Source organism: Coenobita brevimanus, chromosome 56 (genome assembly GCF_032717465.1).
Source record: "Coenobita brevimanus isolate Jiangsu-jjx chromosome 56, ASM3271746v2, whole genome shotgun sequence".
NCBI classification, from domain to species: domain Eukaryota; kingdom Metazoa; phylum Arthropoda; class Malacostraca; order Decapoda; family Coenobitidae; genus Coenobita; species Coenobita brevimanus.
The window spans coordinates 21,182,092-21,198,516 of record NC_137009.1 but is presented as its reverse complement, the minus strand read 5'-3'; the positions used below and the strand labels follow the sequence as shown (position 1 = coordinate 21,198,516).

The following is a 16,425-nucleotide window of genomic DNA, read 5'->3' as shown; positions in this document are numbered from 1 at the left end:
AATATCAATGTGCTTAACCTGTAAAAGCTCCAAAAACAGCATCCACTGAAAGCACATAATGGAAATGTGCTACGGCATAATAAGTGTCATGTAAAATAATATCAATTGAAGACTTGGCTAATACAACTCCTGTTAATCCACCTACTGTAAATAAAAAAAAAGAAAAAAAAAATCCTACCCCTCATCACCTGGAAGGTCTATAATTGATTTGTGTTCCATGAAGCGTTCCTAATCACCTAAAATTTTTAATTCCAGTTGGAACCGCAATAATCATCTTAACCGATGTAAAGCACGCTCGAGTATCCACGTCTATTCCCACAGTAAACATATGATGAGCCTACACTACAAAGCCAGGAATACCAATAGCCAGCATAGCATAAATCATCCCTAACCTACCAGAAGCTTTTTTTTTTTTTTCCTGATTCCTGACTAACAATATGAGAAATAATTCCAATTATAGGTAAAAATAAAATATACACTTCAGGACCCCCAAACAATCAAAATAAATGCTGATAAAGAACTAGATCCCCTCCGCCTGCTGGGTCAAAGAAAAAAGTATTCAAATTACTATCTGTTAACAACATAGTAATTGCCCCAGCCAAGAGAGACAAAGAGATTGAAAGTAAAATAGCAGTAATAAATGCTGATCAAGTAAACAATGGTATACAAACCACTGTTATCCCTCGTGGTAGCATATTAATAATTGTAGTTATAAAATTGATAGCTCCTAAAATAGAAGAAACCCCAGGTAAATATAAAGAAAAAAATCCTAAATCAACAGACGCCCCAGCATGAACAATAGCTGCTGACAAAGGAGGATATACAGTTCATTCTGTTCCAGCCCCCCTTTCTACTATCCCCCTTATTAAAAGTAAGGTCAATGAAGGAGGCAATAGTCAAAACCTTATATTATTTATTCGAGGGAATGCCATGTCCAGCGCCCTGAATATCAAAGCAACCAATCAGTTTTCAAACCCACCAATTATAATAGCCAGAACTAAAAAAATAATAATAATAATAAAAGCATGAGCAGTTACTACTACATTATAAATTTGATCGTCCCCAATCAACCTTCCCAGCTGATCCAACTCAGCTCGAATTACTAGTCTTAAAGAAGTCCCAGCCATACCAGCTCAAGTTCCTAAAATAAAATATAAAGTTCTAATATCTTTATGATTTGTTGAGAAAAACCATCGTTGCATTAAAACCTCATAGTGGAATTGTTAATACGTTAGACTGAGTATTCACTGAGATTTAACATACATGTTTGTGTACAAGCACGAGAAGTTTTGGTCTTCTAAGGTGAAATTCCCTACCATATATTTACATGTTTATTCCCGTCTATAAGGTTTTAAGTTAAACTAAAAGCCTTCAAAGCTTTTAATAAAAGTAAGAATCTTTTAAACACTGAATATTTAATGATGAAGTAATTTAACTCACCTTTAGATTTACAGTCTAATACCTTCAATTATCGACCACTTCATTCTAAAATGGCAGATAAATGCCTATGATTTAAGCTCTTATCATGATTTGAGCTTTTAGATTTTTTTTTTTTTTTTTAGTATATCCAGTATGTGTGACTTCTAATCACAAGACCTAGAGACTCCTAGACAAACAATGATTATTAAATAATTTATTGCAATTTTAACTTTATCCAGATGTGTTGTAGTGGTAGTAGTAGTAGTTGTTGTTCCCTAGGCAGTCTGGCCGAACAGCCCCGAGTCCCTTAGGAAGGCCATGGCCGGGACCGGCCTTTCCCACAGTGCTCTCAAAGAGTGTATGTTGTGTTGTTGGCGTAGGTGATTGTGTGCAATGCAGTCATCCACAATGTGCTTAATAGTATGGGGTGCTGTATTGCATCCTCGACAGGCATCAGCGACGGAGTCATCCAGCCTCTTCTGGTAGCTTAAGAGGGCTGGATGGTGCCCACATCTCAGCTTGGCCAGGTGGACCCTGTCCTCACGAGGAAGTTAGGATTCAGAAGGGTGGATGTCAGGAGGCCGTGCATGCAGCTGTGTGTTGTCTTTAAGTGACTGAATGGAGCGGCGAGTGATTTGAGTGTGGATATGTTTCTGAAAGCTGGTCTGAGGTGGACGAGGGGGTAGAGATGACAGTATTTGTGTATGGTATCGTGTGTTGGGTGTTGTTTTGATGTTCCTTGGTGTGGGTGGATGTGCTGCCATGTACTGTAGTGGATGTTGTGGGTTTGTGGAGGCTGCAGCAAGAAACTGGGTACCTCTCATATCTAGGTGATCCTTGACTTTGAGGAATTTGGTTTCTTGATGTAGGTGGTCTGTGGGTGTAGTAGCTGTGCAGCCTGTGATTATTTTTAGGGCCTTGTTCTGTATGGTCTGTAGAGTGTTGTAGTGTGTTTTGGTCAGGTTAGAAGCCCAGGCAGGGCTTGCATAATTCATCACTGAACGTTTGTATTGTTTGTATTCTGTGGTGGTGGTTTCTTTGTTGTGTCCGAATGTTGTATGGGCAAGTGACCTCAAAGCATTGAGTCTTGGTGTTATTTTATTTTTAATGTTTGTGATGTGTTGTTTAAATGACATTGATGTATTGTATGTTACACCAAGGATTTTATGTGTGTGTCTGTGTGGTAGGGGAGTGTCGTTTATGGTGAGGTGTGGGATGTGACTGTGTTCTGTTGTCCAGTTTGTGAGAAGAGTTGCTGTGGATTTGGCTGGGGCTATTAGCCTGTTTGTGGTGAACCATTCGTGTAGTGTGTTGAGGTAAGGTTGAATGATGTGTGCAGCTGTGTTTGCGTTTTGGTGTGTACATGTAAGTGTTATATCATCTGCATAGGAAGCTATGTGTATCTGTGGTGTGTGGGGTGTGGGTACATCGTGCATGTATAAATTAAAGAGTGTAGGGGACAAAACAGATCCTTGGGGAACGCCGTTTGTGAAGTTTCTGATGTTAGAAGGCTGACCAGCAAATGTTACGTGTGCACATCTGCCTGCTAAGTAGTTTGCCAGCCACCTTTTTGTGTTATTGTGCATGTTTGTGTTGAGTATTTTGTTTGTGAGGTTGTGGCGGGGGATGTTTTCGTCCCAAAAGGCTCTGCCCGATTATCATTTTCATTGCAAATTTTCCTAATTGCCGTTTTTTTTTTTTAATAGAAATTACTCTAAATCTCCCAGATGCTTATATCCTAGAGTTTTCTCATGTCTATTCCTGAAGAGTAGTTGGGCTATTTTTTATTCTAATTCTCCTCTCAGGTCTCTATAATGAGTGAGCTCAGGGAGCTCTTGAATTTAGGTAATTTTATTAACTCCAACAGTAATACGCTATAGTTTAACAAAGGATTTTTATTTGCACTCAAAAGATGTCTCTCAAGACTAGCTCAAACCCATGAGATTTAGGCCAGAAGAGACACTTCTAATCTCTGCTTAAAGCGGTTAAACTTCGCTTATTACTCTTATGCAAAATTATTAGCTATAGAGAAGTAACGTTTATATAAGCTTCAAAGGCAAGCTTTGCAGCCCCTTTAAAGCTAAAATGGAAAAGTAATATTCTCAGTTTAGTAAACACCTCTTCAGATTTTGTCCTGTTATATAATATATATATCATCATCAGCAACAGCAGCCGTTTGAGTATCCACTGCAGGACCGACCTATCCCGACTGAAGTCGGGACGATACAGCCAATGTATCTCTACCAAGTGGCTTAGGCTGTCTAGTAGAGAATGTATGTAGGGTGAGAAGTGCTTGTTAGTGTAATTGTAGTGTTGGAGTGGCTTTGGATGTGTGTGTAGTCTGTGAACCAGGTGTAATCGGCCCGCACAAGCCGACTGGGTGCAAGCATACTTTATAGTAAGCGACACTGGTTCAACCACAGCACCCCTGGTGTCCGCCAATGCAGTACGTGGCCAGGTGAACACTCCCAAAGTTTATTACCCTGGCGGGCCGCGAACCCTGGCTTACCCGTGTACGAAACGCACACTCTACCACTGTACCACAGAGGCTCCAATATATATATATATATATATATATATATATATATATATATATATAAAATCGCCTTATGTACAATTTGACACACAACTTAAAGATAAGATAAAGAGACAGCCCTACTCATCTGCAACTGAGCTTAACTGGGATATTACATTTCGGATGTGCTTGTCTCACTTATAACATATACACAATGTAGGGTCAAATCTCCACATTCACCGAATGAGACCAGGTTCTTATATGAAAGGATTCCATTCGGCCATATCTGCTATGGAATGCGGTGCGGCTGTGCCTGTGGACCCCTTCACACACACTCTCAATGGCTGTGTTTCGTAGGTCCACAGGAGCCATACCTCAAGATCGACCCCGTAATTTGCCTGCTAACATGGATCGAATGCCACTTTCTTATTAGTTTATATCCGGGAGGTTTCAGTCAAGTTTCTCTCATGACTATATAGTGGCCCTTATTTAGTGGATTAGTGGATTGGAAAGAAAATTAACCTATACCATATCTCATCACTTTTTCTAATATACAAAGAATTAATAACTAAAAAAGAATAGTAACTTTGATCTAAGGCAAATTTTGGGGTTTGCAAAATATTTATTATTTTTTGTACCTCTCCCTGTTTAAGCTAGTACAATTTTATTAGATGCATTTCAAAATTAACTCTTTGCACATGATCAAATTTACTGTATAAAATAAAAGTAAAACGAAGGTTTATTTTTCTTTTTAGGTACAATTTAAGGGGATCAGCACTAAGCTTTCCAATACACTATCTGCTAAATAAGGGGCCACTATATATTCATGAGAGAGACTTGACTCAGACCTCCTGGGTATTAACCATTACAGGTGGCACAGGATCCATTCTATTAGATAAATTATGAATGCGATCTTCAGGTAAGGCTCCTGTGGGCCCTGAGAGCCCTGACTGTGTGAAAGTGTCTACAGGCACAGCCGCACCCCATTCCATAACAGATATGGCTGCATGGAACTTTCGTGTATAAGAAACTGATCCCCTACCATGTATGTTAATTTGACTCAGTGTCTTGTATATATTACAAGTCTGATATTCAGGTTTAGTGAGTGAGTGTTCTAGTTGAATTTGATTACAGGTGGGTAGGGCTGTTGCTCTGTATTTCCCTTGAATCTTGTATTAGTTTGTGTAAAAGGTGTTTTTGTATGTATATATATAGTAGGACGAAACTTAAAGACAAAACTTACTATATTAAAAATTTTTACTTTTTCTATTTTTTTATAAAAAAAATTAAACTATAATTTTAAAATCAATATAAGTTTGACTCTTACTTAAATATTTGCTTTTCAATTAATAACATGAAAATTTCCGTGTTCTCAAGCTAATAAAGTTAAAAACTTTCAGCTTACGAAGATCTCAGTGTGTATTAATTTTTGTAACAATGAAAACTGGAAAAAGTAAATTGAATTATCTCTGGCTAAATTTTGTGCCAGCAGTCGCAGTTATACTTGAAGGGAAAGTACATAAAAGTTGATATTTATCTTTTATGTTAGTTGATAATTTTTTAAAATTTTATAAAGGGTAAAATCAATGTTTTAAAGATAAATAAATTAAAGTTATTTGATTAATAAGTTGACAAACAAAGGAAATAAACTAGGATTAGATACCCTACTATACAGTACCTTTACGAAAACTTTAATATCTGATTAGTAGCAGCTATGTGCTCTAAATTCAAAGAATTTGGCAGTATTTTAGTCTGATTAGGGGAGCCTGTCTTTTATAAAATCTTCCCTATTTCATTTTAGTTTGTGTACTGTCATTGAGATAACTGTTACAGATAAAGTTATTGAAATAATTTCATTAAAGTATTAGATCAAGGTGCAGCATATATTTGGGTTAAGATGGGTTACAATAATATTTATATTATCACGAATAAATTTTAGAATACAAATTTTGAAGGAGGACTTAAAAGTAAGGCTGTTTTAATAAGAGAGCCTGGTTTCAGCTCTACAATGTGGACATACCGCCTGTTGATTTCCTTGGTTTAAGGTAAGTCATAACATAGTAGGTGTACTGGAAAGTGTACCTGGAAGGTGAGATAGAGCTTGAGATAAGCAGCTCATTTACACCAAGAAGAGTACCTATAGTATAGGTTATCTTGAAATTAGTAACCTTACTTTTGTTGTAAGGATGTAAATTTATTAAGTAAACTATTTTTTATTTTCTTTGAATAGTAGGTTTTATCGAAATAGTGATATAGTGAAAGTAAAAAGTTTTGTGAAAGTAGAAATAATGCTTAAAAATTTTAAGAAGTAAATATTAAAAGTTGTATCTTGTGTATAATAAGTTTTCATTATTAAATATATAAATATTTATCCCCCCCAAAAGATAGCTAATTTTAACCCGTCACGTCCCGAGGTTTTCCGCACCTCCGACCTCCCCCAGTCCCGAGGTATTTTCGAAAAAATTTTTTTTGGCTAAAACCTTCGCTTTTGGTGAGAAACATAGAAAATTCATAGAGAAATCGCTCACCTGAGGTTTAAAATACTCAATTCAGGTAGGAGTTCCTCCTTACCTGACTGGGTTTTCTAACATGCTGGCACCAAAGAAAACGAGTTCTATGGGAGGGTAACTATTTTATCCACTCATAAACGGTATTTATTTATATACCTTCAAACATCAAGCAAATTTTCAGAAGGCAGCTTGTAATTATCAACACCCAGTACTCACAAACCTTGCTGGAAAATGCAATGCACATATTCCAAGGAACTAGAAAGTTACCTGGATAGGATAGTTTCCTGATTTCATATTTGATCCACCATTCTTTGTCTGAAACTCTCCCTTCTCCACTCCGATTTTGGCCAATAACAATACTGTAGTGCCTGAAGTAAGCAAAAAATATGAGCTTTATTTTACATAGAAATACTGTTCACAGCAACTGATAGCATTAATCTATGTTTATATCATACCACAACTAGCTAAGTAGATGAGTGGATATTAATCACCTTTCAAAACGTTGGTTTCCTTACCTACGGGTGATATATTATTTCTCCCAATTTTACCTAAAAATTTGCATACTTTTCTTCTCAGATATAATAGGTCTTAAACAGTATAAGAGAACAACGAAGTTTACATGCCTTTCAATGAGAAAAAAAATGAGATTTGGAGGGCTTTCTACGCTGATGATACTCAGTTTTACTTTTCCATTTATGATATAGATGACATTGCTTGGAAAATAAATAATATTCTTTTGAGCGTCCAAGAATGGATGGATTTTAAGCAGCTCAAGTTAAATGAAAATAAGACTGAGTACATGATAGTACACAGCAAGGATAGAATAAGGAATTTGGGCAATATTAATGTGAATATAAATGGTAATCCATTGTTCATGTTGTAATGTGAATATAAATGGTAATCCATTGTTCATGTTGCTGATAAAGTTCGTGATCTAGGTGTCTTACTAGATTGTAACTTGTCCCTCAATGTTCATGTAAATAATGTTGTTAGGATCTCTGGCCACCATTTAATGAACATTGCTTTTGTTAAGAAATACATAGATGAAAGTTCTGTGAAGAAACTTGTGATAAAGTGTGTAATTAATAGAGTGGATTATTGTAACTCAATTTACGGCAATCTACCAAAGATAGAGCTAAAAAAATTGCAGAGTATCTTGAACACGGCTGCTAGATTGATTGAAGGTGTTTCTCCTCGTGATAGAATTACTCCGGTATTGACTGAGCTCCATTGGCTGCCTATCAAGGCTAGAATTAAATTTAAAGTGTGTGGTTTGACTCATCAAGCACTCCATACTGGTCTCCCATCATATTTGAGAGACCTGTTGCATGTGGTTCAACCATCTGAAGACGGCATCAACACTTGTCGAGCTAGTGTTGGACTGACGCTGTTGGAGCCTACAGTTTCATCCAGTATCGGCTTTCGTGCCTTCAAGGGGTTGCAGCCCCAAGATTTTATAACAGTCTTCCACTTGATATAAGGCTGATCGAGGGCACAAAGAGTTTTAAAAACAAGTTAAAGACTTTCTTGTTCTCAGAATGTTACGACCTGGAGGACTCAACAGTCAGAGAAGGACCTGCACTGTGATTTTTTTATTGAGTTTGATCTAAATCTTACATGAAGGTCCTGCAGAGCGTCTTTGGCTCAGTGGGACCAGATAAATAACGACAACTTCACCTTTAAATGGAATGTTTCCTCCCACAAGGGTTGCCAGGTTGGTTCCACCTTAATGTGCCACATGCCTCCCAGAAATATGCCAAATTATCCCAGAACTGTGCACTACTCTAGTTTTCCCCAAAATGAGTTAAATCTCATATAATATATATATATATATATATATATATATATATATATATATATATATATATATGAAGCCTCTGTGGTAAGGTGTGCCTTTTCGTACACTGAAGAACGAGGGTTCGTGCCCCGCCAGGGGAATAAACTTTGGGAGCATTCTTCTGGCCACGTACTGTTTTGGCGGACATCAGGGGTGCTGTGGTTGAACCAGTGTCGCATACTATAAAGTATGCTTGCACCCAGTCGGCTTGTGCGGGCCGATTACACTTGGTTCACAGACTACATACACATCCAAAGCCACTGCAACACAACAACTACACATACAAGCACTTCTCACCTTACATACAGTACAATCTCTACTAGACAGCCTAAGCCACCTGGTAGATATACATTGGCTGTATCGTCCCCACTTCGGTAGGGATAGGCCGGTCCTGCAGTGGACCCTCAAACGGCTGATGACGATATATATATCGTCATCAGCCGTTTGAGGTATATATATATATATATATATATATATATATAAGCTAATTTTGAGTTACATACACGATGCCACGGAGCACCAGTAACAGAGTCCTCAGTAGATAGTTGCAGGCTCGTGGGAGGGTTGTTCCCCTGCTATATGAGAGCTAGATCCTTCCTCTCTGTTGCCTGCGGCGGGCCACCTTTCCTTTGCTGGAATATTTCTGGCACACCTTAATAGTCATATATAAATGAATGTAATATAAACGTTGGAACAACGTAATTATATAACATTACTTAGAAAACGTTGCAGCAACATTTAGACAGCGTTTCAGGATAATGTTGCTACTTTGTTGCGAGATAACGTTGCGAGTGAACGCTTTTATAACGTTGTTACAACGTTACAACTAATATAACTTATTGACAACGTTTCCACAACGTTGTACATACGTTGTATGTTTGCTGGGTTACCGCTATCTCTGGTGTGATTTGCTTCTTGTCTAGCAGAGACCAATCGTACTCCATTTGATTTTGCCAAAGAAGCAGTGGGAGGTGGTGATGACCATCATCCACTCACTTGATGTAGTGCTGCCTACTTCTTCCTTAGCCTTTATCATTCTTTTTCTGTGCCTGCTCTCCTCTCTTCCTATTTCTTCCATCTTTCCTGTTGCTTCTTATTGCTTTTCATTCCTTTACAGGTGGCTTTACATTGAGTGACAAGCCAAATGGTTTCCTGTAAGCCAAGAAACCATTTACAACGCTGGGTGGTAACCATATAACCAAACCATAAAAGCTCCCTACGTGTCAACAAGTGGGTTGGTGGAGGGTTAGTGCCCATCCCCGTAAAACAAATAACTCAAAGTCAAATGGCCACCCCTTGCGGGACTGTGGCGTCTGGCAATAGATAGACAGATAAGTTGATAGAATCAGAGCTTGTCTCAGGATTTAATACCGAATATAGAAGAGGGGATTTTGCTTTAATTTTTATGGCTGACTATGCAGAAATTGTTTTTATAAGAATACTATTGATATTATTTTTTTAGGAGCCGACTCTTGTAGATTGTTCTTTTACTTTAAGTTAGTCCTAGTTGCTTTTATTTTTATTTGAGTTCGAGGTACCCTAGCCCATCTACGGTACCATAAATTAATATACTTGGCCTGAAAAAGGTTCCTCCCAGTTTCTCTTATTATTATTATTATTTTTTTTTATGAGTTAAAATATTTCGTTTTTCTCGGATAATCTAATCAGGGAGTAGTTTAATAAAAATTTTAGTTTTGGGAATTAAAGACAAGGTAAAAACCTTCTCCCTAAGATTGCTAAGAATTCATCTTCTCTAAAGCTTTCAAAACTTTTTTTTTTAAATATGCAATCAGTCTAGTATTTTATCCCATCACATCGCTGTTAAAGTCATGATCAAGTAAAATCTATATTAAGAAATTGCTATAACCTGACCTTTAGTAATATAAGGATCTTCAACAGCACAAGCCCCAATCCAAGTCAATAAAACAACTACAGAAACTAAAACTCAAAATAAAATTTGATTAAGAGGATAGAATCTAGCCTTCAAAATTTTGAAAAATGTGTAAAAGGAAGAACTATGGGAATAGCAAGCGAAAGCACTAAAGCAATTACCCCTTCTAATTTATTAGGAAGAGCATATGCAAATAAAAAATACCACTCCAGCTGAATATGTGCTGGGGTCACTAAAGGATTCACAGGAATAAAATTATCGGGATCTCCTAAAAGATACAGATGGAGTAACGTAAGCAATACAAGAGCCATTAGCATCACTAAAAACTCTACAATGTCTTTTAAGGTAAAGTAAGGATGGAAAGGAACTTTACCTCTCTCAGTACAACTAAGGGATTGTTAGTTCCAGCTTGATGGAGGGAAAAAAAATGTGAGCCAAAGTTGCAGCAGCAACAACAAATGGGCCTAAAAAATGGAAAGTGAAAAAATTAGTTACAGTTTCATTTTCAACAGCAAACCTCCCTCAAATTCATTGGACTGAAGAAGTACCAATATAAGGAATTGCTGAAAACAAGTTAGTAATTACTGTGGCACCTCAAAAAGATATTGGCGTCACGGCAGAACATAACCCAAAAAAGCAGTTGCTATAACTAAATAAGGAATTACGGCACCTACCATTCATGCATGAAAAATTATATAAGAACCAAAATATATTCCTCGGCCAATATGAAGATATAAACAAATAAAAAAGAAGGATGCTCCATTTGCATGTAAAGTTTGCAACAATCATCCATAATCAACATCTCGTTGAATATGGGCTACTCTGGAAAATGCTAAGTCAAAATGCGCTACATAATGTATTGCAAGAAACAAACCAGTAACGATCCGAACAACTAAACATAATCCAAGCAATGATCCAAAGTTCAAAAGATAGAGATATTTCTTGGAATTGGCATGTCAACTAATGCTTCATTGGCAATTTTTAGTAATGCATAAAATTTACATACTGGTGTTATCATGTTACGTCCTCACCCCACCTGCCACAGGCTCCAACAGCAGTAGTACTGTACAGGAAAGACGTTGCCTAGTGAGTTGTTCTTCCTATGGTCGGCCTTTAGGTACGCAGTACACAAGATCAGCTGAGGCAAAAATAAACACTGGCTCCTTAAAGTTCACTGTCTTTATTCTCCAAGTAATTCCACTTAAAGCCTTCCAACTTCACTGTTCTCACAAGCACTGGATCTATACACACTTTACTAACTGCTATTGCACTTAATGCTTAACCCCTCAGTGGCCGCCGGCGTCGAATGACGTTTAGCTGATAAATGGCTGCCGGCGTCGTTTGAGCACGGCCTGTAAAAAACTGCAAACATTTTTCGGAAGTGGATGGACATTCTGAACGTCTGCACACTGACCTACACTACACTCCCAAACTCCGCATCCAGCAGTTCAGATCCTGGTGCTATGATAAGTGGATTTTTGATTATTTCGATCCTGGCCATGCCTTAACAAGCACAACTACACCCATTATCCCGACCCAGGCAGAACATATCGTCTTCGTCCTCTCTTGCAAAACACACACAACCACCTGTTTACGAATATGAAGTAATACAGGCACATACAAAAAAGACATAATAACAGAAAAATACATTTTTGTCTTGGTATCTTTACCTATTTGCTCAGATTTGCTGTAATGGTTTGGATCATTTGATGCAATGCAACTTGTAGAAAACTGTGAAAACTTTCGGGAAGTGAACGAAAATCTGGGACATGAGACTGACCTTGACTTCACCCTCTCACGCATCATCGTCACTTTCGTCAGTTCACCACCTGCTGTCATGACGAGTGGTTGTACGATTTTTTCGCTCGTGGCCATGCCTAAACACACACAGTTACACCCATTATCTCGACCCAGAAAAGAAAACACAATCTTTTCCTCCCTTGCAAAACACACACCTGTTTACGAGACAGCAATATGTATTGTGAAAATTACGTGCTATAATGATAAAGGAGAACGTAAAATGATAGAGAAAGATGAACATGTTATGAAAGAAAAAATACGTTTTCCCCCGTCTGTAAACGTATTTATTTCTGCTTTGTATCTGTATCGTAATAATTAGACTTATTCTTAGTTCTGAAACTGCATTACGATTCTATTTTTTGCCATGCTCGTGGTGTGGGAGTTGGAAGTTGCGACTCAACTTCCTTATTGCTAATCGGACTGACCCTCCACTTTATTCTCCCATGGCAGAGTCTAGCCTCGGAGGACGTGCAGTTTTCTCATTGAGGACTGAAAATTCAACTCTTTCGCTCCCTTTTCCAAGCATGGGCACATCGATAACGTAAAAAATAACTCGAAACTACCATAAACATATTTTATATCAAAAAGGTGAAAATGTATTCGTAACATTTTTTTTCCAGACATTCCTAACAGATTATGTACTGAAATCATTCGATATAATCATATCTCATATATGCATAACATTTCAGCACAATTCGCATTGTTTTGGGAGGTAAAAAAAAAAATAACAACACCTGCCAATTTGCGATGCGGCAGTGTCCCTGGGCGGCGATATCGGTTGCCGATATTTCTGCAACTGCCGCGCTTCATTGCAAGCCACAAAATGCGTCTAGGAAGCTGGGATTTGCACTGTTAGGTGCATCTAAACATTCTCTTCAATATGGCAAGAAAAAAAAAATCAATTTTCGAAACTACAAAAAATGGCCCTGGCGTCGGCATGGGGTGCACGGAAAATTCCGGGCCTTCGGCCACGGAGGGATTAATAACATTTCACAGTTATTACACTTCACTGTTTTCTCAAGTACCATTGATACACAAAGTTCAATAACACATCACTGCTTGCCACTGTTTTCACAAGTACCGAAAGTAAACAATCTTCACTGACACCACACTGACACTGCACTACACCAAAACCGACTGCACTTCACACAAACTGACCTGAAACCCAACTAAACTTGTAATAATCTCCGCCCCATCTTATATAAGCTTGCATTATTATAGAAACGTCTACATTTTACGGGTATACTCTCAACGGGCAACAGTTGCCCAGTCAGACACATCAAAACATGCAGAGTTCTCACATTACATAACATTCTAAATCATTTACCGTACGAACTTCTATCTATCCTCAATCCCGTTTGGGGTGGCCACAAACAAATCGCCTCCACGTTGTCCTGTCCCCTGCCATTTCACTGCCCTGCTCCCAACTCACACCCCCCTCTCTCATATACCTCTCCACCCCATCCCTCCATCTCATCCTCGGCCTCCCCCTCCCTCTTCCCCCCTCCACCTCACTCACATACACTCTCTTCGTCAGTCTTTCACCCTCCATCCTCTCCACATGGCCAAACCACCTCAGTGTGTTCCTCATAACGCTTCCTATCACATCCACATCCACACCACAACGCTTCTTTATATCCTCATTCGTCAGCCTGTCTCTCCATGTGACTCAACAGGCTCCTCTTAAGTAACTCATTTCCACTGCTCTCACTCTTGACTTGTGTCCTTCCAACAACGTCCAAGCTTCACTTCACATACTGTTATGTAGTAACTTTTTCACTTCCATGCTCACTTCCCTGCTTCTTATCACTGCTTTCAAGGAACCAGCAACCTTTCTTCCATGCTGTACCCTTTCAAGCACTTCACCCTCCAAACCTCAATCCCTACTCATCACACTACCCAAGTACTTAAACGTACTCACATTTTCCAATTCCTCACCATCCAACCTCGCTGTACATTCACTGACTTCACCTCTCTCAAAGACCATCACTTTACTCTTCCCTACATTCACCTTTAGATTCCGTTTCTTACACACACTCCCAAACTCATCCACCAAGCATTGCAGCTCCCCTTCGTCTTCACTCAACAACACAGTATCATCTGCAAACAACAGTACAGGGAGTTTCCAAACACTATCCTCTCTCACCAGGGCCGCTCCAACATCCACTACCCTACCTTGTACCTCTTTTATTACCCCATCCATGTACAGACTGAACAACCATGGAGACATGACACATCACTGTTTCAACCCAACCTTCAAAGAGAAAAATTCACTTAGTTCACCATCCACACGCAGTGCAGCTTTAGCACCATCATACATACTCTTCACAGCATTCAACAACTTCCCATCTACTCCATATATTCTTAATACTTTCCATAATCCTTGTCTATCCACCCTGTCATATGCTTTCTCCAAATCCATGAAAGCCACATACAACTTCTCTCCCTTCTCTAGAAATTTTTTCACTAAAGATCTAAGAATGAATATCTGATCTACATAACCTCTTCCCGTCCTTAAGCCTCCCTGTTCTTCAACTAATTCCTCTGTTCTTTCTCTAACTCTGTCAATAAGTATCCTACCATACACTTTTCCTATTATACTGAGAAGACAAATGCCCGTATGATTACCACACACTTCTTTTTCCCCTTTTCCTTTGTACAAGGGAATAATTATAACTGACTTCCAATCCTCCGGGGCTCTACCTTCCTCCCAGGCCAATCTGCACATCTTTCACATCCATTCTAATAGTATCTCTCCCCCATGCTTCAGCATTTCACCACACACTCCATCAATTCCATACGAACTTAAAATATATAATTTAATAAGCAATCACTTGAATAAAACATTACTGAGAAAAAGAGCATAAAAATTAATGTACAACTTACGAAATAACTACGCTTACAAACAACAGGCAAACTGGCAACTCTGATGACTCGTACTGGAACTTAAGGTACCAGAAACCTCTCTAAGTTATGAGACTACCTAACTGGCGAATCCCTCTTCATAACACTACCCCCTCCCTAGTTCTTTGTCGTCCCAACAAAAGTGCACAATATATACAAACATAAACCTTAATCCTACTGAAACCTCTAACTATACACAAAATAATCCTTCAATTTATCAAGTCGTCTTCTGTGCCACTTCCAACAATGTCCTTGCTCCTCCAGACAGTCCACTTCTCCTGGAAGGTCTTGGTCCTCTTCTTGATTCGTGTTTTCTCTTGGGGAACTGTCACCATCCTCCTGCACTTCAGTTCCTTAGTCCTCCTCAACATCCTCGGCTGCGGGTGAGCACAATTCCTCGGAGACGCCCCAGCTGAACTGTCCTGGCACATGGTACTGCCACAGACGGTTCACGTGTACCACCTTTGGGCGAGACTTCCTGCCTTCCCGAATCCGATATGTTACATCTGATACATCTGATAGACGGTCCAACACAATGTAAGGCCCATCCCATGGGCTCTGCAACTTTGGTGACTGTCCCTTCTTTCGTTGAGGATTGTATAACCAAACTTGGTCACCATCCTTGAAGCTCAGCTCACTTGCCTTGGCATCATACTTGCATTTCATCACCTCTCCTGAAAACTTGAGGGCTCCTTGCACTTGATGATGTACCTCAGCCATCTTTTCCTGAAGGTGCTTCACATACTCGGTGGTGTCTGTAGACAGCTTTTCACCAGGTGGTCTTCCCATTAACGAGTCAACAGGTAAGCATAACTCATGGCCTAACATCAGTTTTGCAGGAGTGTAGCCAGTAGACTCATGGGATGCAGAGCGATATGCCATCAACAAAGTGGGTAATTTGTGGTCTCAATCCGTTTGTCCATCTACACAGTACTTGGCCAGTTCTTGTCTCAGGGTCCAGTTGAATTTCTCCACCATCTCATCTGACTGTGGCCTTCGTGGGCTTGTCCTGGTCTTCTTGATACCCAATATCTTGCAGCAATCACAGAACACAGCAGACTCGAAGTTTCTACCCTGGTCTGAATGTAGTCTTGGGATCCCAAAACGACAGAAAAACTGGTCAATCAACATCTGAGCAACAGTCGCAGCCTCTTGATCAGGGATAGCATAGGCTTCTGGCCACTTTGTGAAGTAGTCCATGGCAACACATACTGTATATACCGGTTTCCTCTCTCAGTGAGTGCAAAGGTCCAGAAGTGTCCACTGTGACTCTCCATCAGTGCACCCACTTGGTACAGCTGGAGAGGGGCGCAACCACGTTTCTTGGGTCCCTTCCTGGCACAGCACACATCACAGGCTCGACACCACTCTTCAACATCCTGACGCATGCCAATCCAGTAGAACCTCTGTCACAGATGGCTTAAAGTTTTCTTCACTTCCAGGTGCCCACTAGTGATCTGGTTATTGGACTCATTCAAGATCTCGGACCTTATCTTTTCGGAACCACCAGTTGCCAATACTTGTTGAGGCCATCGGCTGTCTCCCACTG

At 39.3% G+C, this 16,425-nt stretch overlaps 1 pseudogene; it reads left to right on the top strand.

Moving 5' to 3' along the window:
- Nucleotides 1-5,634: 5,634 nt before the first annotated feature.
- LOC145401832 (small subunit ribosomal RNA) lies at nucleotides 5,635-6,019 on the top strand (annotated as a pseudogene).
- The last annotated feature ends 10,406 nt before the right edge of the window (nucleotides 6,020-16,425 follow it).